The following is a 25,888-nucleotide window of genomic DNA, read 5'->3' as shown; positions in this document are numbered from 1 at the left end:
GAGACGTTTCTTTGTGATGATAAGGATGTATTAGGGAAATGGAATGAAGGTTTAATGGAGGAACATAGAGTTGCAAAATGTTCTGAGTTGTGTGAAGAACTCAAGACTGATAAGGATGAAGAAATTGGAGGGAGGTTGGATAGTAGGTTTACATGGGTGATGCAGCCATTTCATAGGGGAAGGACACTGAGGTTGTTTGAAAATTGTTTGCAGGTTTTTGATCCAGGTGGATGGATCCATTCAACCGCATCGTTTTGAAGGATGGAGCTATACCCTTTTGATCTAGGAGGGTGTTGAAGAGCTGGATGATGCCTTTTGTAGCTGTTAATAAAGTTGTATAGAGAGTGGTGTGTGGAAGAGGGGAGTTTAAAGCACAAAGGATGTCATAAAACACTTGAAAGTGTTTCACCTAGGGGGGTGGGCAATATGTGAGGAGAATCATGAGCCAAATCCAAACATCATGTGTAGATAGATTTAATGTATACATGAAAGTGTGAATTGAATCCAATAAAGTGGCATGGAAGCCAAGTGTATTCGCGCAGGTGCTAAATGAAAAAGGTAACATCATCGGCGAATGAGGAAGATGGGAAGTGCAACGCTCTCAAAGAAATCAAGGTAGTGACGGGGTTGAAGAAGGAGAATTGGGGCATTTTTCGAGTGTGTGGCTAGAGAGACCACCACAAACGGAGAGCAGCTACAATGGAGAGGTCCTACAGGTTGGCTTTTTTTAATTGAAGGTTGTAGGAGGCTAGAGTGGACCTCTAATCCTCTCTTTCAACATCACGAAAAAGAGGTAAGTGCTTTCATATCTTTTCTTTCTTTCTTCTATTATTATTACACCCTTGGGTGCTGGGGATTTGTTTTGTAGGTTTGCGCATAATCTTTATGCATGCTTTATGCATAAGGCTTCATGCATAGCTTTATGCATAGGCTTTATGCATAAGGCCTCATGCATGATTTATACATAAGGCCTCATGCATAGTTTTATGCTTAAGGCCTCATGTATAGTGCTTTATGCATAGCTTTATGCATAGGCTTTATGCATAAGGCCTCATGCATGCTTTATGCATAAGGCCTCATGCATAGTTTTATGTTTAAGGCCTCATGCATAGTGCTTTATGCATAAGGCCTCATGCATAGCTTTATGCATAACTCATGCATGATTTATGCATAAGGCCTCATGCATAGTTTTATGCTTAAGGCCTCATGCATAGTGCTTTATGCATAAGGATTATGTATAGCTTTATGCATAAGGCCTCATGCATAGCTTTATGCATGAGGCCTCATGCATAGCTTTATGCATAGACTTTATGCATAAGGCCTCATGCATGCTTTATGCATGAGGCCTCATGCATAGTTTTATGCTTAAGGCCTCATGCTTAAGGCCTTATGCATAAGGCCTCATGCATAAAGCATTATGCTTAACACTAGTTTGGTACCAAAAAAGGACACTTAAGTGTCCTTTTCGGACGATGCAAATAAAATGCTACTTGCGCGCGGAAAGACATATTCAAATCTCTCTTGAGGAGTTTGAATATGTGATCTAGTGTGTCTTTAAAAAATGTAACCTTGCAATTTGGATGCTGGCACGATAAGGAATTACACCCATAAATAGGACTTGCATGAGACTGCAACTCAGGTTTGAGAAAACCGCCTTATAATCTTAGAGAAAAAAATCACTAAGCCCTGTGAAAAATTCCAAGTAATTATTTCATATTTGTGTCAAAGATTTTGCCAAGTTTCACATGAAATAAAATTCAATTGAGAGTGTCTAAAATAGTAGGAAGTTGTGTGTGTTTGATACACCACTTTTTAGCATCCATTTGTATCCAAACCAATACATGGTTTTAATGTGTTTGTAAGTTTTTTAAGGTGATACAATGCTTACTCTATCCATTGAGATCTTAAAGTTATATGTAAAAGCCCCTTAGTAAGCTACAAATATTAATTGTTTCAAAATGTCAAAACTGCACACAACAAAAATTCTGGATTTAGATTCTTGAGTCATACGCATTACATTCCTTAGTAAACTTGCAACATTTTGTTTGTATAGAATAATTTTGCTAAGGTACATTGTACAAACATAATTTGGGCACCTAAAACCTTTGTTTCATGGTTGTTGAGAGAGAATTTAGAAATTTTAAAAAATGTAGCACGATTGAAAAACTAAGATAGCGCTCAAGTAGCAAGATTTACTTGAGCTTGGGACCCCAAAAAATATGTATTAACTTGGTTTTGAACTATATAATCATTTTCGATTGCCAATTTGCACTAACATAACCCTAGTTTTATGGAAGTACCTTTGGAAGGCCAAAATTTTCCTCTTTTTTAGCATCTTGGTAATTATGAGATTTTTGTTATAGTTCACAAGTAGCTTAGGAACTAGGACCTAAAGGAATGTGTTGTTTTGAAACCCTAAGTTCTACCAATTGACTTTTACAAACATGAAAAACATGATTTATTCAAGAAGTTATAGGCATTTTATGGGATTTTTGACAAAACAGCTTCAAATTTCAATGAAAATTTCAAGTTAGAGTTTTTTTGTTAAATTTCTAATATAGCTTGTGTGTTGACATCATGAAAAATCCCCTTTATTTTTTGACTTTTAACCGACCTATGGTTGAAACAAGGTGTAGAAATGTTGTTTCTAGGTTCCCCAAAATATTCCAAAGTTTTGGTGAGAAACAGGACACTAAAGTGTCCTCAGGACACTTTAGAGTCCAATTACAGAACTAGTGTTAAAGCTTTATGTATAAGGCCTCATGCATGCTTTATGCATAAGCTTTAGCATAGCTTAATCATAAAAGCTTTTTCTTTGTTTATATAGATGTGGCCTAGGTCCTCGTCCTCTTGTCCCACAGACCCACAGGTTGAGGCTCTCATCGAGTCTCAACGACGGTTTGCTAGAGAGGTAGAGGGAATCTTTGGATATACTCCCACCCTCAAGCAGTTGGCAGCCTATGTAGCAGGCACCCCTTTACCATCAGATCCGCCGTCCACCACAGCCCCACCGCCCACAGCCCAACAGAGTCCCTTGCCAGGAACTTTACCCTTGCTAGGCACTTCACCTGCCTTTACATTCACCCCTTATCCGTCAGCCCCAGTTAGTGCTACAACATCTCCTACACCTGCACCTTCAAGAGATGTGACACCTCACACTCATCATGGCTCTCATGAGAGTGGTAGCCATCATCGTAGGGGAAGGTAGTCGTGGAGATAGTGGCCATCGTACCTCACGCTGCACTAGCAGTGAGAGTGAAGGTAGAGGAGATAGAGAATGCCTAGGGCAATGCTTTGGGGGTGGGGATAGTTCTTCAGAGTCACCACCACATCATGGTGATATATCATATTATGATATCACAGATGTGGGCGGCATAGTTGATGACTCTCGTGGAAAGGAGGTGGTAAACTACTTGCGCCAAGTAGTTTTTGCACACTATAAAGACTGCTTTATACATTTTAAGAAGCAAAGGAAGAGCCTAGTGGATGATTTCCTTGATTCGCCTATGTACTAGTAAGCAAAACCTTAAACTAGAGAGCTGCCTGTGCAGAAAATGCAGCTGTATCTGTAGAAAATGCAGCTGTACATCCGCACAGACAACTCTCTAGAATTTGTTTTTAATTCCAGAGTGCTTCTATAGGTGCGCCTATAACAAAGTCTATAAGTGCATCTATTTAGGCATCTATATGTGTGTCTATTTGAGCATCTATATATGCATCTATTTAGGCATCTATATTAGAGTCTATATGCACGTCTATATAGGTATAGATGCACCTATAGACGCCTAAATAGACACGTATATAGATGCATGTCTATAGATGTGATTATAGATGCGCCCGTAACAATTTAAAGCACGTTGTCAAAACGCGTCTATAAACATGCCTATAATCACTTTTCCTTGTAGTGCCTATTCTATACTCAAAGGTCACAAAACTTATTTTTTTATTAAGTAGAAGAAGTTACATACTCATGGAGCCGATAAGAATATGTACACCAAAATATGCTTATACATAGAGCCAACAAAAATGTATTTAGATGCCCGACTCCTGTACATAGTGCCTTGGATGCAAGGCTGAACCTAATCATCATCGCTGCCCTTAAGGTTTGGCACTAGTCCATAAGGTAAAAAATTAGAAATGACAAGTGAGGAAAAAACTATTTGATGGGTGAAAAATGTAGAGCTTTACCATTTTCACCACATCCTTCCAGTTCACGTTGATGCCCTCTCGCTCATGTTGCTCAAGGAGGGTATATGTGCCGTGCATTAGGCGGCGTACCTTTCCTCCACATCACTCGCTCCATGACCAACCACTCTTTGCTGGAAGCATGAAGCATGAATACTTATTAACAAAAATGAAATACCCCTTATGCCAAAAAAGTGAGTGATGGTACTATTAATACTTACAAAGTACATGTGGAAAGCATCCCAACCATTGCTTCCAAGATGGGAGCTCCCTACACTCTCCATTCGCTTCATTGCGGCCTCCTCTTGCTGCTTTTACCTACGGGGATTTGCATTGTTCTTTCTGCACTCCTCTTTCTAAATCTCTTGTGTACAATGCAAAGGCTTTTGTCACCCTATCTTTACCTTTGTGTTGGGTGATGTCGTTCTACCAGTACTTCATCATGTTCACCATGTGATCTTTAATCCATCTTTGATGGACCTCTTCACTACTTGGTTCTTGCATAAAATCACTCTTGATTTGATTGATGACTTGTTCCTTCTTTGCGCTATCAAGTTTATATGATGTAGTCATGTAGTTGTGGAAAAACGCTATATGGCATAACTCCCAGATTTGAGACTTCATCTCATTGCCAACATCATCCAAGACCACATTTTCACCCACTACTTGGTATTGGGAAAACGAGCCGGATTGGGGTAGAGGGGTTTGTGCCGAAGTAGTGGGATGAGCGCGAGCATGGTGTCCCCTCAGAATTGGAAATGGGTGGGTGCTCATGGCGCTAAGGGGAAGAAGCTTCTATGGATCCACCATGACGGTAACAACCCATCAAAGTGATACCATCTTGCAACACTGGAAATAGTGGAGCAAGTCGTGTGGGTGGGGTTTGTGTGACATGCCGTGGAGTGTCTGAGGAGCGCGTGGCTTGTGTGCTGCTGGGATATGATGACTGTGTAGTAGTAGAAGTGCCATCACTTCCCCCAAACTAGGCTTGAGCCATAGCCCTTTGCATGGGTATCATTTGCGAGATGAAATGATGAAACTAGCTCAGGGGGGACAGTGCTTGTGGTGTAGGCATGGTAGAGATATTGGGGCTATATGTGGGTATCTCGCCTAGTGTACGATCCATGGTCTACACATACCATCACAACCTATCCATATTTATGGGTTTTCCCAACAACATGCCTATGCTTATGCCATGGCTCTAATAAGGAGAGGAGAATGAGCATGTTCAAAATCAAGAAGATGATTTAAAATAAAACCGAAGACATGGCCAATAAGTGCACTTACTGTCGAGATTGTTTGTTAATTGGAGTCTTAAGGAAGGGTTTGAGTAAGAGAGACCAAGAGAGAGCTTGTGCCTCAAGAGAAAATGACTGAAAACCTACAAAACAAACACAAGCAAGACATATTAGCAAAACAATGAAATCACACACACACACACCCGACACCACACACAAATATAAACAAAAGCAAAGGCAAAGAGACCAGTATCTAGAATCTCAAAGATTTAGGGCTTTCATGAGCTTACAAAATAAACAAAATACAACATGTTAGCTAATTTTGAAAGACCACACACACCCCACACCACAAGCATTTAATCAAAAGTAAGGGCAAATAAATCAAAAGTAAGGGAAAAGGAGATGGGCTACCTGGAATCTCAAAGGTTTGGGGTTTGCATCATGACACCAATTAGAAGCTTGTAAAACAAACAAAAAACACATCATGTTAGCAATGAAGAAAGACCCACACTCATACACAAAATCCAAAGCAAGAGAGAGTTGAGGGAAGGGCTTAGGTTTAAGGTTTAGGGATGGGGGAGGTGAGAGGAGAGAACCTACAAAAATTTGTGAGAGAGACGAACCTTTGTATAATTTTCAAAAACACTATAAGTGAGGCGCTGCAGTTCTATTAAAAATTTTCCAAAGTTGAAATAAGCATCTAAATACGTGTCAGAATATGCATCAAAATACGCATCGATAAAAGCATCGAAAAACACGTTGCAACTCTATTTTAGTTTACGATAGTTAGTTCAATGCGTATTTTGATGGCCGTTTAAGTTTACTTTTTCATGAAAAATCTCATTCAAATTTTGATTTTTTTTGGCGGCCCGACATCTTTCCATGAAAAATTAAAATATACCAACTAGGCCATGCATGAACTATAAAAGAAGCTCCACCTCCACCTCATTTAAACCCAAATTCCTATGTGTATTCAACATACATGGAGCCCGTGCTATGAACCTTTCAAATTTCATCAATTTAGAGGAGAAAATAGTGTCCCCTGCAGTCGTCGTTGCAAGTACCAGGTCACCCGCCGCCGACGTCGAAGAATTTGCAAAACGAGCATTCCAAAAAAAAAATCATATTCATCTTGGACTAGCAATGGATGGAGTCAATCCATTTTGCTTTACAAAGTTCATCATTGAGTACATGGTCCGTTTGCCTAGTGAACTATAACCTGCCACCATGCTTAGCAATAAAGAAGGGGCACCTTTTACTTTCCTTGATAGTTCTAGGAAAGTACAAGGTTAAGAACATGGACGCCTACTTGGCTCCATTAGTTAACAATCTACACACATTATGGTATGGTATCCAAGTTCATGATGCATCTAAGCGGTTATGGAGAAACGGATGCAACACTATGAGGAATACTTATGTGGACCATGCCTGATTGGCCGAGCTATGGAGAGTGCGGTGGTAAGTTAAATATTCTAAGATTTCTTGATCTGATTTAATTTCACAATTTTAATATTTTTATATTATTTCCATATCTCATCACAATGATTAGAATGTTTAGCATGGCTTTCAATATCTGATTATAATGCATGCCCTATATGTGGGCCTGGATTAGAGGCATGATACTCAACAGCTTTGAGGAAAGTTTTCTATGAGGGCCACAAAAGTATCTCCCCGACAACCATGAGTTGCGAGAGAGATTTCTAGAAAGGCCTCCTTGTGTGCTAAAAGACAAGTGATTGGAAGAGGGCATGGGAAGTGGATCCAAGTTGTTCACCCCTCAGAATAAAGTGGCTACCCATTTTCCATCTACTCCCATACTGGAGTGATCTTCTAGCCAATCATCTTCTTCACCCTATGCAGATGATGTACAAGAGGTGGATCACATGCAACACTTATGGGCATGGAGTAGACCTGATGGAAGGTGATTCTCCCTAGAGCACCTCATTAGGGGAAATGGGAGTCTAGAGGGCCTTTTAAGGTTTTAACACAAAACTAATGGGGTTTTTCCTAATTTGTTCCACACACAACGTATGAAGCAAAAGACCACTCAACGCATATTCATGATTTTCGGGCACAACAGAGAGTAAAATCGCCTAATTTCTTTCGTGGAGATAAGCGCCAGCAGCTAGGTGAGGCCAATGTGTTGCTCTATAAAGAATTTGGAAATGGTAGAGAGGATCGGTAAGGCCAAGCTTTTCAATTTGAGCTACAGAAGGGAAAGAAGGATAAGCTTGAGATTAAGTGAGTGCAAATGACTAATAGCCTAAGATTAGTGCATTGTGAATTGAAGGAGATGAATGCTAAGCTATAAGGAGCAAGAAGTTGGCTCTGATACCATGTTGAAGCTTGTGGATCCAAGCTCCCATGGAGATAGTGATGATAATAAAGACTTAATTCTATGCTAATTAACATGTGATTAGTGCTGAGCTAAGCTAGAGTGGGTGATATCTAATAACAATCATGATAAATGAACTAAGCTAATTAAGCTTTAGACTCAAGCATAATTAGGTTATAAGACAAGACTTATACTCATAAAGAGGCTTGAGAGCTTACTTGTTTCCATTGATTGAAAATGATGGTATGCAACAAAGCTATGATAGCTCATGTGGGTTAACTTGGCTAGCTGACTTGGCACTCTAGCATCACTCATTTCAACACCTTTTGTAGATAGCACCTTTCCCATAAGTTTATCAGATTGTTCTTATGTCCATAATCTAGGTGCAATAGGATCCTCCATTATGTAAATGGTGTTTGTTGAGAACAAGCCAACCCTCTATCATGGAGCCCTCCGGTTATTCTTTTTAAAAACGAAGAAAAAATTTAACCACCTCATGAACAACTAAAAAAAAAACATCCATCGGCCATACTGGTGACACCTGCAAAAGCGACATTTCATGGATGAGGTGGATGACGACACGTGCTTGTATATCGAAGAAGGCTCAAGGTAGTTCCTTTTCCATAAGACACAAAACCATCATAATTTCTTCTTTTATCTTCTATAGAGATCAATAGGGTTAATCTCTTTGGAAACAACAAACCTGTAATAATTGACAGTATCATAAATATGTCAAATAATATAAGACAAGATTCAAAGACATATTTCTTACCGATAGGAGTTAAGAAGCCTTGAATAACCAATGGTAGAACATGTTGTAAAATAAAGTATTAAGTGAGTGATAGTTAGACTAGCACACACAAGGAAATGAGAAATGTAGGTTTGAGTTAGTGCTTCATTGTGCTTAACTTGCAAGAAGTTATGCTAATCAGGAGACTTTAGTCCCAAAAACTTGTCGTTCTTTGAGGTGAAAAGGTTCAATGAGGCTCCATATCTAGTTCGTGTTCAGAATTGTTTTATTCTTTCCAAGATTATTGCACGCTCTCGATTCGAAAGACCCTCCCACAAGAGGATTTGAACCCGGAGCCTCATGTAGAAAGTTCGAAGTCTTATCCACACTAGGCTACTAGTAGCCTTGGAGACATTTTACATGTAAGTTTTATTTTCTCAATTTTGAAAAGTTGGCAAAATTTAAGTCGTAGAAATTCTAGGGAAGGCTCTGAGTTTTGTGATTTGTTGTGTATTTGAAACATTTTTTGAAATGCAAGATTCTGGAATCAGTCCATTTCAACGTGCTAACTCTCTTTAAAGAGGCGACTCGCATATCACAATCAGACTTGATTTTTGAGGGGGGCACCCTTGCCCTTCAAAATTTATATTACAATGATTTGATCAAATAGGCAGGCGTCATTTAATCGCCGGGCTTCTCGAGGTCCTTCACCCTGGTTACGTATCCCAGACTATTTCAGCGTCTCATTATTGCAGCGATCCAGTTCTAAGCTGCTGCTTGTTATAACCAGCCCCCCCCCTGGTAAAGCAGTGCTAATGCTCTTCCTTGCTAATTCTCTCACTGTCTACAGTCTCCGGTTAGCATAGTCGGCCTTTGTCTCGTTGATATATTGCAAGCCATGGCTACAGAAGCTGGCGGCCAGTTGATTTTTTATGAGCCCACCACCACTTTAGACATGCTGCTCACGAGCGAGCCTAGAACAAAGGCTGTTGAGGGTTCCGACATCGTCTATCCACTAGACGTAGTTCATTATGCTTCCCTTAATTCTTGTCGTGATTTGAGCGAGATTCCCCTTCACGATGATGTGTTCATGTCGCCCAACGTGGATTACTCAGCGTTAGAGTCATTGCTTCCTTTTATCCCACACGCCATCAATGGCGCTTGTAAAATTGATGAGAGTGAACTGAAGTTTCAAGAGTTGCCTCCTCGGCCACCAGTAGCTGATCCCCCCACTCATGATGGCCTTCACATAATTAGGCCGCCCATGAGGAAAGGAACCCCGTCTTACAGAGAAGCTCACATAAACTCTGAGCGGCAGAGACGACGGGGCATGAGCAGCCTGTTCGCAACGCTGAGGTCGCTTCTTCCCATGCCAGACTTCAAGGTAAGTAAATATACAGTACGTTAGTGGTCATATGACGCCTTCTCAAAACCACAAGCTTATAATGTAGAGGTGATGTATAGTCACAAGCTCATGAAAAACACCTAATTGGTGAAGTACTGCTTGTTAGTGGGAGCATCCATGCACCTGCTTTGGTAGTGTTCTTGCTTCTTACAATCACAAGTTGTTCACGATAAACCACTCGAAATCGGGATGTAAACACAAATAACTTCACAATTAGGGTGCAAATGCTTAAGTGAATGGTACCTTCTCCATCTTTCATAGGAGATTTATGGAAATGTTTGCTGTCGAAGTCGTCCTCTATACACGCCCATTACTAGATGCACGAGCTTAAGTGGCCGTGGCCAGAAGCGTTCATAATTGGGACCTTCAAAATTATTTGTGGTGATTACCTGCAAAGTCCTGAAGCTTATGAGGATGCACATACTTTTCATCAGTCACAAACAGTTGGTTCTACCAGTTATGATGTATGTGCTAAAGTGAGGTGCCATGGCTTAGTAAGATGCATCATGCTTGTGCTTTTGTCATGTGACTTTTCCTAAGAGCAAGCGTAAAATCCATTTTATAATATTTAGCGAAGTATTATTTAGGAAAGAGCTAATTTCTGATAATCACAAGCTCAGTCGAATGTATATAAGATGAATGAGCAGTCCGGTGAAGTCTTGTTTTGTGATGTGAAGCTAAGAAATGCGCTCTTATACTCTTTACACACTTGCTCCCCTTAAAAAAAAGGAAAAAAAAAACCAGTTTAGCTGAGAAGGTATGTCCCTAGGGGTTCATGAAAGATGAGTGGGGGACGAAAACCCAGTTGAGCTGAGAAGGTGGGTTGCCAACGTCCCTGTTCATGAAAGAAAAGGTGAAGTGTCAGTAGAGAAGGTGGGTGTTCAAAAAGTGTGTAAACACCTTCTTTACTAGTAAGAAGGATGCACTACTTTCTCCAGTGGTTCACATGTTGAAGTGGTGCATGCAGCGATGGCAGTGGTGGTTATGGTAGCGGAAGTAAACGAGGCAAATTTAGAAGAAGAAGCATGCCGTGTCTCTCTTGTCTCAAGATTAAAAAACACCCATCATAGCCCTGGTCTCTTTACCACCCTTAATATGATATGGGTGTTGCTTACAAAGGGTGTACGCTTATGCCGTGTCCCTCTTGTCTCAAGATGAAAAAACACCCATCATAGCTCTGGTCTCTTTACCACCCTTAATATGATATGGGTGTCGCTTACAAAGGATGCACGACTCAAGGTTAGGGTTATTGTGGTATGGGTGTCGTTGCGCCATGACTCAAGGATAGTGAAAAGAAAGGTTCACTGTGAGGTGGGATTTCTATCCGAAGGGACTTGGTGCCTTGAGGGTATGGTAGCTTGCCGCCCCCAATAGTTTGCCTCTATATGGGAGGAGTTGCAAGGCGGGGAGGGCAACCCCCGGGGCATTCGGCACCCACGGAACCTCACCTTGGGCGGGCTAGCATACCCTCAAGGCACTGGATAAAAATCCCACTTCACATTCACTAGGGACAATTAAATTTTAGAAAAATCCACTTGAAATTGATGAGAGAAGGAAAGATGCTTTTTTGGGGAGAAATATATGATGTGTATGATGTGCCTCTTAGGCTGTTTGTTTAAAATTACGATTTTGCTCTTTAAGCCATGGTGAGAAGGATTTGAAAGCTGTTCGTGATATAACTAATTCTAAGTGAAGTCTTGTCAGGGCAGTCTTAAGCAAGGATGATTTTTGAAACATGAAGGGCAGTCTAAAGCAAGGATGATTTTTGACGTAATTTAGTAGTAATAATGCCCGTTTTACCTCGGCAAAATAAATGGCCAAAAATGCTTTACAATGGGTATGAAGCCCTTTGTAAAGAAGCAATTTCCCCGCTTTTTTGATGGGCGACTTTCCGAATTGTTACTATATTTTAGAATTTCGTGCCTGCTATATAGTTAACGGATCGTGGCCTGCATGCAGTCGGACAGGTGCACTATACTAAGCTACGTGATAAAGTACGTGCATCATTTAGAGGAAAAACTGCAGCAGCTGGCCAAGACGAAGGTGAAGCTAGAGTCTGTACCTGAAAGGACTAGGACGCAAATGCACATTCAAGGGCCTTCATACGTCAGCTGCTTGAACGACAACGACAATGGCGACGGAGGACAGCCGCAGCGCAGCATGGGGCCTATCTTGCCGTTTCCGTCGCACATGCAGGTAACGGTGCGGTTTTGGGGACGCGCCGACATCTTCATCACCCTCAACTGCCCCAAAAAAAGAGGGCTCTGGCCGGACCTTCTTTGTGTGCTGCAGGAGAACCTCCAACTCGACGTGCAAAACGTCACCCTCTCCACTACTTCGGATTTCTGTGTCCACTCCATTTACGCCAAGGTACCAGTAATGAGCTATGAATAGCATATGTCTTTCATGTCTATTGACTGCAGATCTCTCAATTTTCCATCTGATCAGGTATTGGATGCCCATCGTGAGGTCTCCTGCGACAAATTACGCGCACTACTGCTCGACTTCGTAGCGGCCCAGATGGCTTCTAGTTTCTAAAGAAGGACGGAGCTCACCTCGGCATCGCTGAGCTTACCCCCAATGATTCTCCTTGACACTTTCTATATTAATAGCTAGACTCGTGTTAATTGTGTTCTTTCTTCAAAATGGCAAGCTTTGTACCGTTTTAAGTCTCAACAAGCTCATACTACCACCGGCGGCCGTGGATTGATAGTACTGTGGCCAACCCTCACTCACATTACCACTGGTTGTATTGACGAGCTAGCAGCTTCTTATATCTATGCATCAACTTTTTTAGTTTCTTTGTGACCTACTAGAACAATTTACCATCGATGCATCCATCGCGAGAAGAAGCACTACACCACGCCAGTGTTCGCCGCCGAAAATCCTAAATAATTTAGGCCAAATAAATTGCAGTTTTCAAATTAGAGAAAAAATCCCAAAATTTTGCAAAGAATAAACTTCCAAAATCATCATCTCAAAGAAAAAGAAATCGAAACATTTAAATCATCACATAATATAAACATATGACAAAATATAGACACTAGAAGTATCAACTAATTTCAACTTCTCAACGAAAATTTATAAGCTATGAATAATTGGAACTTCCAAAAGTATTAAACTTAAAATTTTGCATTAAGAAATTTAAAGGCATGGGATAGGTACTAGGACAACTATCTTTCTATTTAAAAAAGAAGAAGGTTTTCTCAACACTTACATTTATACCTAGAAAACCAACATATTGTTTTACATTGCACAAGAGCAAAAATAATATTTTTCCTTATTTGATTCTCTTGGGGTTAATACATTTGTAAGAAACATCCATGCAATTTATTTTGGATGGATGGATAGAGAAAACATGTTCAACAAGACTACATCATAAAGTACCAAGATATATGAAAAAAGAACAACAAGAACGTAGGCACTATATCATGCTAGTACCATTGTAAACATATCTTGATGATGACTCTTTGCTTTCCATAATAGCAACAAGTTTTTTTATATTGCCAAAAGAAGTGTTTGCTTTCCATAGTAGTTGCACACCAAAATAGTAGTAGGGGCATAAAAACTTTCAACTTAGAGCAACAAAGCTGCATAAAGAAGCTATCCATAATAGCAACAAAACGAGAGAATTCATGTAGCCATTTTGTACCATATGAATAAAAGAAAACCCTGACACCCAGACTCTCTCTTCTTCTCTCTCCTCTATCTTAATCATATTTGTTCAACATCAATGTTCTTAATCAGGCTTAGGATTGTGGATTAGTACAAGAAGGCTTCTGTGCATGCAACAAATATCAAAGACGCTCCTCTCAGGCTACTGGAGCTAATTGCCTAAGGGCTGGCCTAAGGTTCTCCCAAGCTCGGAGTAATCTAGCTACAAATTTATCCTCAAAAGCTGGGATAAATCTGTAGACTCATATCTGTGTGAAGATCAATCTGGTACTCTATGGCCAGGGGTCCCCTAGGCTCGGGGTACGGGCTGAAATTTGGGCCAAGAAGAAGTCATTCCAAGGCTCACTCTCGAGAAGGAGTCCTATAACAATTAGCTTGGTCATCAGAGTGTGGCTATGAATAGCGAGTTCAACGATGCCTAGGCCCCCTCTGCACCGTTGGCTGAATGATCACTCTCCATGCCACCTTGGCCCAAGAAGGCCTCCCATCACTGTCGACCCATAAGAAGTTCTAGATCAACCACTTTACCTGGCCAATGCATGCTCGGGAGAAGGCTCAATAGGAAGTAATGTACGATATGGTGGCAAGAAGCACCCGGTTTTCCACAACCACTCGACCGGATAACGAGAGCCTTGTAGAACTCTAGTACAAAAGCGTCTTTTGAATGCTCACCACGATAGCGGATTGGAGTGCCCCTCAGGATCCACTAGAAAGCCTCAACTAGGTGCCAAGTCTATCACATGCACACCTGTGCCATGGCTAATCTTTGATATGAAGTGTCTTAATCCCTGATTAGTGCAGTTAGCAGTAGTATCATAGTCATCATCTTCAGCATCATGAGGAGTAAAGAAGGGCTATCGGGGCTGGCACAGCAGGCCTCTATACAGCACCCGTTTACGTGTTCAATTCATGGGTAGTAATTGTGGTAAGGAAAAAAACAAAAGCACATGACTTATTAGTATTTTATCGAATTTATTGTCCAGCGTGTCAACTTGTGTTAGCCAATTGAATCCTCCAACATATATGTAAGCATAATTAAGATTTCAGCATTGAGCAAGTCATCTCCAACATTCATTATTCCATATCATGAGTAGAACATATGTAGAAGGGCTAGGGTCACCCCTATTATGGGGTTGATCATAACCCTAAGTCATGTACAAGCATCATGTAACCTTTTTGTACCATCTTAAATACAGGAAAACCTAACACCCAATCTCTCTCTTATTTTATTTCTTCTATCTTAATCATGTGTTTATCAACATCTCGTTCTTAATCAAGCTTAGGGATGTGGATGTAGATGTGATGTAAATGGATGTGAATGTGCATGTGATGAGATGTGAATAAGATGTAATGATATGTGAAAGGATGTGATGTGATGTAAATGGATGAGAATGAGATGTGATGATATGTTAAAGGATGGGACGTGATGTAAATGGATGAGAATGAGATGTGATGTGATAGATATGCATGTTAATGAATGTGGGATGTGAATGGGTGTGATGGATGTGATGAGATGTGAGTGGATGAGGTGAGATGTGGTGAGATGTGAATGTGATGTAATGAGATGTGAATGGATGTGATGTGATGTGGATCTGGTTAGATATGAATGGATGAGATGCAATGTGGATATGTTGTGATGTGATGTGATGAGATGTAATATGATGTGACTGGCTGAGAATGGATGAAGAAAAATGGGAATACATATGATTGGATGTAAAATAACCAATGTGAATTGATGTAGAAGAATGTGGAATAACGAGAAATGATGTGGAACAATGTGGAAAGATGACAGCTCGTTTTAGAAACTATATTTATGAAACCTGTTTTTCAATGATTGTTTTATGTCAAGAATGCTGGGGAAGCATTTTGACCATCTTGTGAATGAGGTCGTGGGGAGAACTATATGATAAAGTTACAAACAGCTGACGGAGAGTCAATGGAGGATGTCTCGCGTAGCAAGGTTTTGTCGAGGTCTCGGTTCGATTCAAATGGTGAGCTTCTGGTACGGTGGATGAGGGACCAAGGAAGCAGCCTATGAGTGAAGCGCTAGGTGACCTGCGAAGGAGCCTAGAGGGTGCAGACCATACGGTGCTCGGGCTCTGGGTCGTTGAAGATACCCACGTGTGTGTCGGGGAAGAAAAATGAAACAAGGTGTTAGAGTTATTTTTTGAACTTGAGCATGGATCTGGTTGATTGTCCTTACTGGTCCTCAACGGATGAGTCCATGGCTCTTTTATATGGATCTGTTGGTTGATCTTGTTGATCTTCAATGGAGAGTCCATCTACATTTTCTTATGTGATCATATTGCCGGGTACTATGAGCTAGGAACTATTGAAAAGACCCCTGAGTGAACAGGTGGTGAGCATTTTGGTTGCCAATGATGTCATAGGTACACCAATGAAGGAATGATTAGAAATTAGAATTCAAGCTGGATATTTTTGAGGATTATGATCAATGATACTATGGTTTCATTAAAAGATTGTTTTAAAGACAGCTGAGTCGTGAAACAAGCAATTTTATATTCGGTGTGTAAGTGGTGTGACTATCTTGAGGTTTGCTTGAAGCGTCGGCTAGGGAACTAGGGAACTCTCTTCCCTGGTACCCGGGGCAAAACATAACCAAATTTCTAAATGGATCCTATCACTACAGTGGTTGGGCGGTTGGCTAGGGCGGTTGGCTAACCCATGGGATGGGATGGGGTTAGGCTAGGCTGATGGATGTCCAGTAGGCAGGTCGACAGTTGTGTATTGGCCAAAAGACGAAGAGGACCTATACCTCTTAGCATATATATAAGCATAATTCATAATTTAGCATTCCATCAAGGGGGGCCCTAGGTAGCAGGCAACTAAGCCTTGGCAGGTGTGAATTAATGGGACAACGTGTACCATGAAGCACATTGATTAAAGGGATTTATGAGACTATTTCATGTCTAGCAGGCAAGCCGATAACTGTCTACTGGCCGACCCATACCTCTCAGCATATATAAGCATAATTTAGAATTTAGCATTCTATCAAGTGTACATTCACTTAATCATCATTAGCATCAGTCTAAGTCATGTAGAAAGTGGCCAGGGTCATCAATCCTATGGGGTTGACCATAGGCCTAAGTCATGTACAAGCATCAAAGCAACCTTTTTCTATCATATGAATAAAAGAAAACCCTAACACCCAATCTCTCTCCTGTTTCTTAATCATGTTTATGTCCAGTAGACAGGCCAACCTGTACCTCTCAGTATATATATAATCATGATTCATTCCATCAAGTGTTCATTCATTGAATCATCATTAGCATCAGTCTAAGTTATTTACAAAGGGGCCAGGGTCAACCCTATGGGGTTGACCATAGGCCTAAGTCATGTACAAGCATCAAAGCAACCTTTCTTTATCATATGAATAAAAGAAAACCCTAACACCAAATCTCTCTCCTCTTTCTTAATCATGTTTATTTAGAATCAATGTTCTTAAAATCAATCTTAGGGCTATGGGTCAGTACAACAAGGCTTCTACGCATGCAACATTAAGGGAAAGTAGGCATGGAGACAACAGTCGAACATATGTTAAGTTCTTCAGGAAGACTTGGAAGTGGAGATCAGGAGTGCATGTGTTCCGACAATAATATCAATTAAAGACAAAGTGAGTAAAGTGGAAGGTCAAAGTCAGTAGAGGCATTTCAAAGTCAATTAGTAGTCCAGGGAGGAAGGATGATAGACTATCCATCCTATCATCAAGTTTAGAAGAAGTGGAAGGTCAAAGTCAGTAGAGGCATTTCAAAGTCAGTAGAGGCATTTCAAAGTCAATTAGTCGTCCAGGGAGGAAGGATGATAGACTATCCATCCTGTCATCAAGTTTAGAAGAAGTGAATGTCACATGCATGCCTGTGCCATGGCTTGAACTTTTTTCTTGCAATCCTTGGCCAAATTACCCTAATTTCCTCAATAATAGAAGTGACACCATCCTATCTTTTGCGTTGGCAAGTGCATGATCCTCTCCACTAGGAGGGATCCATACCTTCTCCGTAGAAACAAGGAAAACACCTTTTGACTAACTGACAACAGATGCAGATGTATCTAATGAAGGCGCTGCACGGAGACCCTAGGGAACTCACCTCCTAGAAGCTCCTCTCCGTCTTCTGCTCAGTCTCAAACAAACCTTATCATTTTGTTTTGACCTTCCATCTACAATCCTTTAACAGCTGTAGGAACTCACTTTTCTACAATCCACTCTACTCAACTCTCTAGTGGTTGCTCTCCGCCATCGCTTTTGCATCTCTATCAAAAAACTCTTCTCTTTCCCCCTTGAACCCACGTCGTTGCCTTCATTTCTTTCTAGATTGTTGTGTAGCGCACTTCCTTTGGATCTACCATATGCTTTCCATTTCGATCTTAGGCACCTGTGCTTTTTTCCCTAGCCTCCATGTGTCTCTTAACACCTTGGATTCAACACATATCATCATATACATATTTCCCATATCTATACACCATGCTTAGGAGGGGTTCATTTTTCTCCTCATATAAAGCCGACCCCCCCAGGAATGTGTTTCACTGCATCCCTTGTGTTCAAAACTCCTTTGCTCTTAAAAACCACTGTATACAGTTTAATTTATAGCAAAGGCATCATCCATCTGTCGTCATCCCCTTGGATCAAAGGGATATATCATCATCTTCCACAGCCAATAGGCTAACCTAATCCAGCCACATTGATCAAAACAATGCACACTATCTTCAACCAATAGCAAGGTTCTGCCCTTGTTAAATGGTTGCACCATACATATGAACTTTCTTTTCAACCCTTCCCCTACTTCTCCATCCTTGTCAGCACCTCCTCTTAACTCACAATATTCAACATCATGCTTTCAGACACATTTTTATTCTCCTCAGCATCAAGGGCATCCAACCATGCTACATACTGATCTCATCACTAACTTCAAACATACATATGAGAGATTCGGATAGAAGCCTCTAGGTGCATTTGATCTTGGCATGTAAGTCTTGCCACCACAAGAGGGCATACTCCTTCAAACCTTGTGTAAGGAAGAGTGCTTTCCTCCTATCATCTTCTGAGCTACATCTGTTTGTCAACATATTGAACAAAATCATGGACATTCTCATGTCCATCACCATGAAAATACCACACTTTCCATCCTCACTAATTCTTGAGTCAAACCTGAGATGGATTACCTAGATCAAAACCTTGTTGATCCTCAGTGGGGCACCAAAATCATGTGTGGTGGTTGGGTGATGGCCTCTATACACCACCAATAGGCAAACAAGAAGAGAATGTAAGAGGAATAGAACTAGGGGCACTCAAATCTCAGCTCCAAGGCACCAATCAGCTCGACCCCTGTCCTCAACCCTTTAGCTGATCACTCCAGATACCTCAACACCCTCCCAACCTTCCTTCAGGTCTTTGCTACCTCTTTCAACTATCCTCCCAAGTCAGCTCGGACATCCAACACCTCTGAACATATTCCTTATAGCCTCTCCTGACCACATTTCACATCCACCTGACCAAATCCACCTCCAGTTGATGCAGAATTATGTGATTCTACCTTTGAATGCCTCCAGATGTCCCCAGATACAAAATTGTCTGCCTGACCCAGAGAGTGTCTTCCAACGTCAGCTAGCCTCAAAACCTTACTCTAGGGCTCCACCTAGCTTATCAACTCTCCTTTGCTGACTCCCTGTTGACCTTCTCACCTGGATACACACCAGTTAACCCGCAGTTGTTTGAAATCTGACTTCGAATTTTGACCTTTGTTCCCAATCCAACAAACATTCTCTAGGCATTTCCTTAAACATCATTTAGGCCCAAGCTCTGACCCTTCGAGCCACTCTGAACCAGCCAACTACCCTCTTCTAACATCTTTTAGACATGGACTAGATCTAGCTGACTGCTGACTCAGAATTGATCGAGAAATCTTCTCCCCATGTCCTTTAACACCTCTAAACCTTTAGACACCTTAGATCTCACAAAGATCCAACACAGCGAGCCCTCAGCTCAACTGATAGCTCACAACTTGGTGCCATACACACTTCCAACCCACTAGTCTTTATGTATCCCATACACACTTCCAACCCACTAGTCTTTATGTATCCCAACTGTTAACAGCCCAAACTGTTAGACCAATCTCATAAGCACTTCTTACCTACTCAGGTTAGCCATCCCAAGGTCCCTATACCTTCATCCTGATGATACTAAAGGTCTGCTGATGTAGAACCTTCTCTATACTTTCTCAACTAGTTCTCACTACTGCTGATTTTTGACCTTTGACAAAATTAGCTGCTGTGACTTAGGATCATCTCCCTTCAACTTAGACAAACGAAAACCAATCTTCTACATCTTCAACTGACTATACTAAAGGCCAGTTGACACTAAACCTTCCCAACAGATGTTGACTCAGAAACAACTTCCTCATTATCAGACTAACATTCTTAGGGGTTCAACCTCCATAAACTCGATGAAAACAACTCACATATCACAACAAATAGCAAATCAACAAACTTAGCATTAATTCCTCACAAACACAACCCAAACTCATTTTCTACTCCATATGGATCAAACACTACAACGTCTCAACATCCCTAAGACACGAGGCTCCAAGAAAAAAGAAGATAATGATGGAAAACTTTAAGGGATCTTCCACAAGTAGACCTCAATGACATCTCTCTATTGCATCATCTCCAATCGTAAACAAACCAGCATTTGACTTACTGACAATAGGTGCAAATGAGCAAGATTTGAATTGTGCCAAGTATCTAATGAAGGTGCTACACGGAGACCCTAGGGAGACCCTAGGGGACTCCCCTCCTAGCGGGTCCTCTTCGTCTTCTGCTCTCCCTCCACTCAGGCTCAAACAAACCTTCTCATTTTATTTTCACCTTCTGTCCACAATCCTTTAATAGCTGCAAAAACTCACTTTTCTGTAATCCACTCTACTCAACTCTTTGGTTGTTTCTCTATGCCACCACTCTTGCATTTGTATCTAAAAACGCTTCTCTTTTCCCCTTGAACCTGCGATGCCACCTTCATTTCTTTCTAGATTGTTGTGTAGCCCGCTTCCTTTGGATATAGCATATGCTTTCCATTTTTTTCTCACGCACCTATGCTTGGCCGCCACACCTTGGATTCACCACATATCATCATATACACATTTCCCATACCTATACACCATGCTTAGGAGGGGTTCATTTTGCTCCTCACAACGTAAATGGTGTATTTGTAAAAATCCATCATTTCAAGCCCTTGCTAAGGGGAGGGGTGTTGTAGTGTGAGCACGAGTCAAGAGAAAGAGGGTAATGCCCCAAGGGGTGCACTACCAAGAAACCAGATGTATCACGTGCATTCAAGGAGTATTTAAAAAACCCCTTACTTGTGAATTTTTCATGAATAAAATGACCCCTTTTGCTCTATGGACTTATAGGTTTTTAAAAAAACCCTTTTGTAAATGTATTTCTATAAATTTACCTCAAATTTTGAATTAAAAAATCTATTCATTTGAACTCATGTGGTATACATACATATTTCTAGGTGAACCCCCCAAAGAAATGTCTCACCATTTAAAAAAGAGGAGGAGTCACCACTTACTCATAAACATTACAACTTACACGTCATGAATTTACAACTTCTAATTTTTAAAGCTGCAAGAGTAATATAATAATATGGTATCCAAGGTGTATATTATTATATAGTGGTAATGTGCACCTAACCTTACACTTTTCCTTCTCCTATTAGGGTCCCCACTACAACTCTTAAAGAGGTGGAGTAAACCTTAGAAAACCTTCTTGTCAAATGTTTCTACCATGTATAACCTTTATACCTAGATAACTTAACCTTTCAAACCTTCTTGTCAAATATTTACACCATGTAAAACCTTCATGCGTACATTTAGTAATGTCAAAAAAACTTGGCTTGAAGGAAAGCTTGCCAAAGTTTGGGCCTAAGACTCAAAGATTGTATCTGAAGAAGGAGAAGCAATCAGTTCATACCTTTATGGCCTTGGTAGAGAATCTTATTGGCATGAGACTTGATGTGAAGATCTAGACTAAGAAAGAGTTCATGGAAGAATGGACTCCCAAAGGGTACACTACCGATTCGTGGCTTGTGGTTGGCTTATAGCTAGGGTACCATATTTCTTGTGAACACTTATCTTTTGTTTGAGTGAAGTGTGATAGGTTTCGAGTAACAACTGTAAAAAGTTGACAATTGTATATGGGTTTAGAGTGACAGCTGTAAAGTTGACGACTCTATGTCTCTGTATATGGGTTTAGAGTGACAGCTAACTTGGTCATACTACCAAGAATAAATGTCACAATAAAGATAAACCAAAGCTTGTTTGTGACTATTGTGGAAAAATTGGTCACCTAGAAGAAGATTGCTATAAAAAAAAAAGGAAGCAAGCAAACTACATCGAGGCCAAAGCTGCCCCAGCTGAAGACATGCTCTTCTAGAGAAAGAACCATTGTACTTTTCACCCCTCTTGTCTCTACAAAAAGTGAGATGTAATCAGCCTCTGAGGCCATATAATGCACTCAAGCTGAAATTCATAGCCAAAGTAGCTATAATACCAAAGCAGCATAAAGGCCAAAGTAGCCTAGCACAAGGGGAGAGAGAGGAAGAGTGAAAGCCTAAAAATTGTATCATAATCCACAAACATTACGCATACATAAAGCTGATCTGCAACCTTCCACAATCGTAGATCGTAAATTCCTCGGAGCCCAAAGCTCTCGTCGTCGTAACTGTCTCGACCATACAAACCCAACAATAATGTGGGTTCTAAAAAGTGAAGATATTCCCTGTTACAAATGAATGTTTCAATAAAAATATAAATTAATCAAACAAAACACAAAAGCTACATAAAAAGAAAGTTTGTATATATACAGTAAAACACCAATGCTCTCTAACAGTTCGATAATTAGAGAAGCTGTTGCTTGGCCTTCCCAAAATGGAGGGTCTACAATTCAGCCATGAATTTTTCTTCACTAGTTTGGCTCCTCCTTCACTAGTTTCTCCCTCATCATCACTTATCTCTCAGAGTGTATCTTCTTCTCGGGAACCCTTCTCCTTCTTTGGATACCTGATATACACACTATAGATTTCTCTAACACTACAAGGAAAAGCGACCATAGAGGCGCGTTTATAGACGCATTTTGACAACATGGTTTAAAATGTTACGCGCGCGTTTATAAGCGCGTCTAAAATCACGTCTATCGATAGGCATCTATATGCGCGTTTATAAGTGCGTCTATAAGCGTGTCTATACTGATATAGATGCACATATAGACGTCCTTATAGCCTATGTTATAGACGTGCATACAGACGCGCTCTGAAATTTAAAAAAAAATCCAGAGAGCTACCTGTGCAGATATACAGCTGCATTTTCTGCACATGCAACTCTCTGGCTTAAGGTTTTGCTTATTTGTACATATACGAATCAAGATCAGCAAAGATATCAACATCAAAACTTAAATTAAAGATAGATATGCATAAAAAGATTTGTGAACACACTTCGAATATTGATTAAAGAAGATGAGAAAATACATTTTATATTCAAAAATTTATCCATACATGATCGTAGTCACATAAGACTTAAATAAAACATAGATACATAAAGAAGATGAAAAATTTCATCTTATATCCAAGAAGTTGTCCATACATGATGGTAGCCACATGAGGCTTTAAAAAAAACATAAATGCATAAACCAAAACTTTACATGAAGAAAAACTAGCGGGCCTCATGTGCCATACCCTCAGTATCTAAGAGCACTTCCAAAGGATATTCATGTGGATTGGCTACTTGACAAAATGGAGAAAGCAGAGAAAGACGAGGGGATGCATATCACAATGGAAGAATGGGAGTATGCTAGGGGATGCATGAGCAAGGTCGGTATAAGGTAAATTAACTTTATTTCCCAAATTATGTAATCTTTCAGAAATTGTAAATTTTACTTTTGTAAGTGAGCTCCAATTATTTGCGAGTTTTTTGCTGTTTACAAATTTTCTATGAACATTGCACCATGCATGCAGAAGCTTTATTCAATACACTTATAGGATGGTTGCATCCAACTATTACTAGCATGGCAATTCCTTGTGAAGCTTAAATAATTCTTTCCAAGAAAGACCTCATTGTGACAAGACCAAGGCCATCACACCATTGTGCTTAAACTTACGTAAGCTCTACGCATGAGCTTCTTGCATAAACTCTATATTACTAGGAAAGAAGCCTATACAACATGATTTCTCTACCTACCTCTCCATCTTGGGGCCTCTTTTATACAAGTAAAAAAAGAAAGAAAACAATAAAATGAGCAACAGTTTCATTAGGAACTCAATGGAGTCTTTTTGGGCCCTTTAATTTGCCATGAGGTTATGGAAACGTTTAACTTTTTGACAAATAGGAGTCGGCCATGTAAGCAAAAACCAATGGTTTGTAAGAGAGGTGTAAGAGTGGTCAAAGGGTGCACTTTTTCTCCCAAAAAGGGGAGGGGGCAATTTTACAATTTTCGAACCTCCATAACTTCTACATACAAGCTCCGATTTGAGCGGAGATTACAGATCCGTGATCTACGCATCAAGAGCTTTCCATAGATATGTTACATGATATGGTTTTATCCGCTAGATTTTAAATTCCATTTTTCCCCCAAAATTCAAATTCGAATAAAGTAGCCGTTTTGAAGCTTCAAATTAGAAAACGTTTCTTCTTAAGAGAAAAGGTTTGACTCCCTTAAACTGCCAAATAAAAGGGCCCAAGAAGACTCCATTGAGTTCCTAATGATGGTCCATACCTGGAAGTAAAGAGATTGTGTGAAGATAGGTAAACCTGCAAATACACACAACACAAGCAAACAAACAAGAAAATCATACCTTTAAAAGAGCTTGGGAAGGAAAAGGAAACAAAGGACCTTGCATAAGCTTGAAGCTGCATGCTTCTCGAGAGCAGAAAGAGGTACATAGGCTTGCTCATCTACCACTTTACCGTGCAGCACATGTTTTAGTTCTCTGCATTTGGCTCTTCATATTGAACTTGCAAAATCAATATACGGTGGTCTGATACGAGCGTTTCAAAAATTATGGGGTATGTGTCCCTTCCTCTCTCTATGTTTCACATGCTTGCCATGAATGTCTTTTCTTTGTTCTTTACTATCTGTTCTGTTATATGTAACAAGTTATTGAAGGATCAAATTCTACCAGAAGATAATGAGATGCCTTCTAACCGTGTGCACGAGCAAAAGAAATGTTGCACTCCATAGGGATGGACTATAACAAACACCATGCTTGTCCGAATAATTATATTCTCTTTGGCATGAGTACCCCACTCTTCACGAGTGTCCTCAGTGTGGTTCATGGAGATATAAGCAAGATGTTCAAGGACAAAGGGCCCCTACTAAAGTCTTACGACACTTCCCCATCATTCCACGTATTCAAACAATGTTCATATGCAAATCCATTACATCTTTAATGACTTGGCATCAAAACACCAAATCCATGGATCATAGTTATGCATGTGCCCATTGATTCTCCAGCATGGAGGTATACCGAAGAGAAGTGGGTGGACTTTGGGGACTCATCATATTAGTCTCGGGAGTCAATCCATTTGGCTTATGAAGTTTAAAGAGAATGTGGGGGAGAGGGAGAGCTTCAAACCCTAGCAAGTAAACACATACACACAAAAGAGAGCAAGACACAAGAGAGAGATGGATAGCTGAATTTCCTTCTATCTTCTTCTTCTCTACTCAACCAATATAACATAAAGATAAGAGTACACAATATATGGGTTAGTACTCCAACTACTACAACATACAAGGGTCGGTCCCCATAATGTGAACCCGACTAAATGATCTGGCGCTATAACTATGCCGCCAGTCTCCTAGTAATCAAAAATGGCTATCACACAGCCTGTCATCCCACTGGCCGCATATCACCCATAATCTCACCAACCATGCCAGTGGTGTAGATGCGGAAGCTATCACCCACCAGGAGGGTCATCAATGTCCGCCATAGCACTGTTGAGCTTGATATCTCAACACTCCCCCTCGAGCTCAACTCCACACACTACACTTCAAGTAAGCTCCTAAACATGTGAAGCTTCTCTATGCCCAATGCCTTCGTGAAGATATCAGCCACCTGATCCTTTGTGCTGACATATACCAGATCTACAACCTTCTCCCTCACAAAGTGATAATGCACCTCAATGTGCTTCGTTCTAGCATGATATATTGGGTTACTAGCAAACTGTATTCTGCTCTCATGTTGTCACAATATATGACAATTGTCATATCCACGGGCTCTCCCATGACACCAGGTAGCTTCTGAAACTAAGCTA

This window comes from Cibotium barometz, chromosome 18 (genome assembly GCF_041138505.1).
Source record: "Cibotium barometz isolate CiBa-2024 chromosome 18, ASM4113850v1, whole genome shotgun sequence".
Classification (NCBI taxonomy): Eukaryota; Viridiplantae; Streptophyta; class Polypodiopsida; order Cyatheales; family Cibotiaceae; genus Cibotium; species Cibotium barometz.
This window is presented reverse-complemented; position numbering follows the sequence as displayed.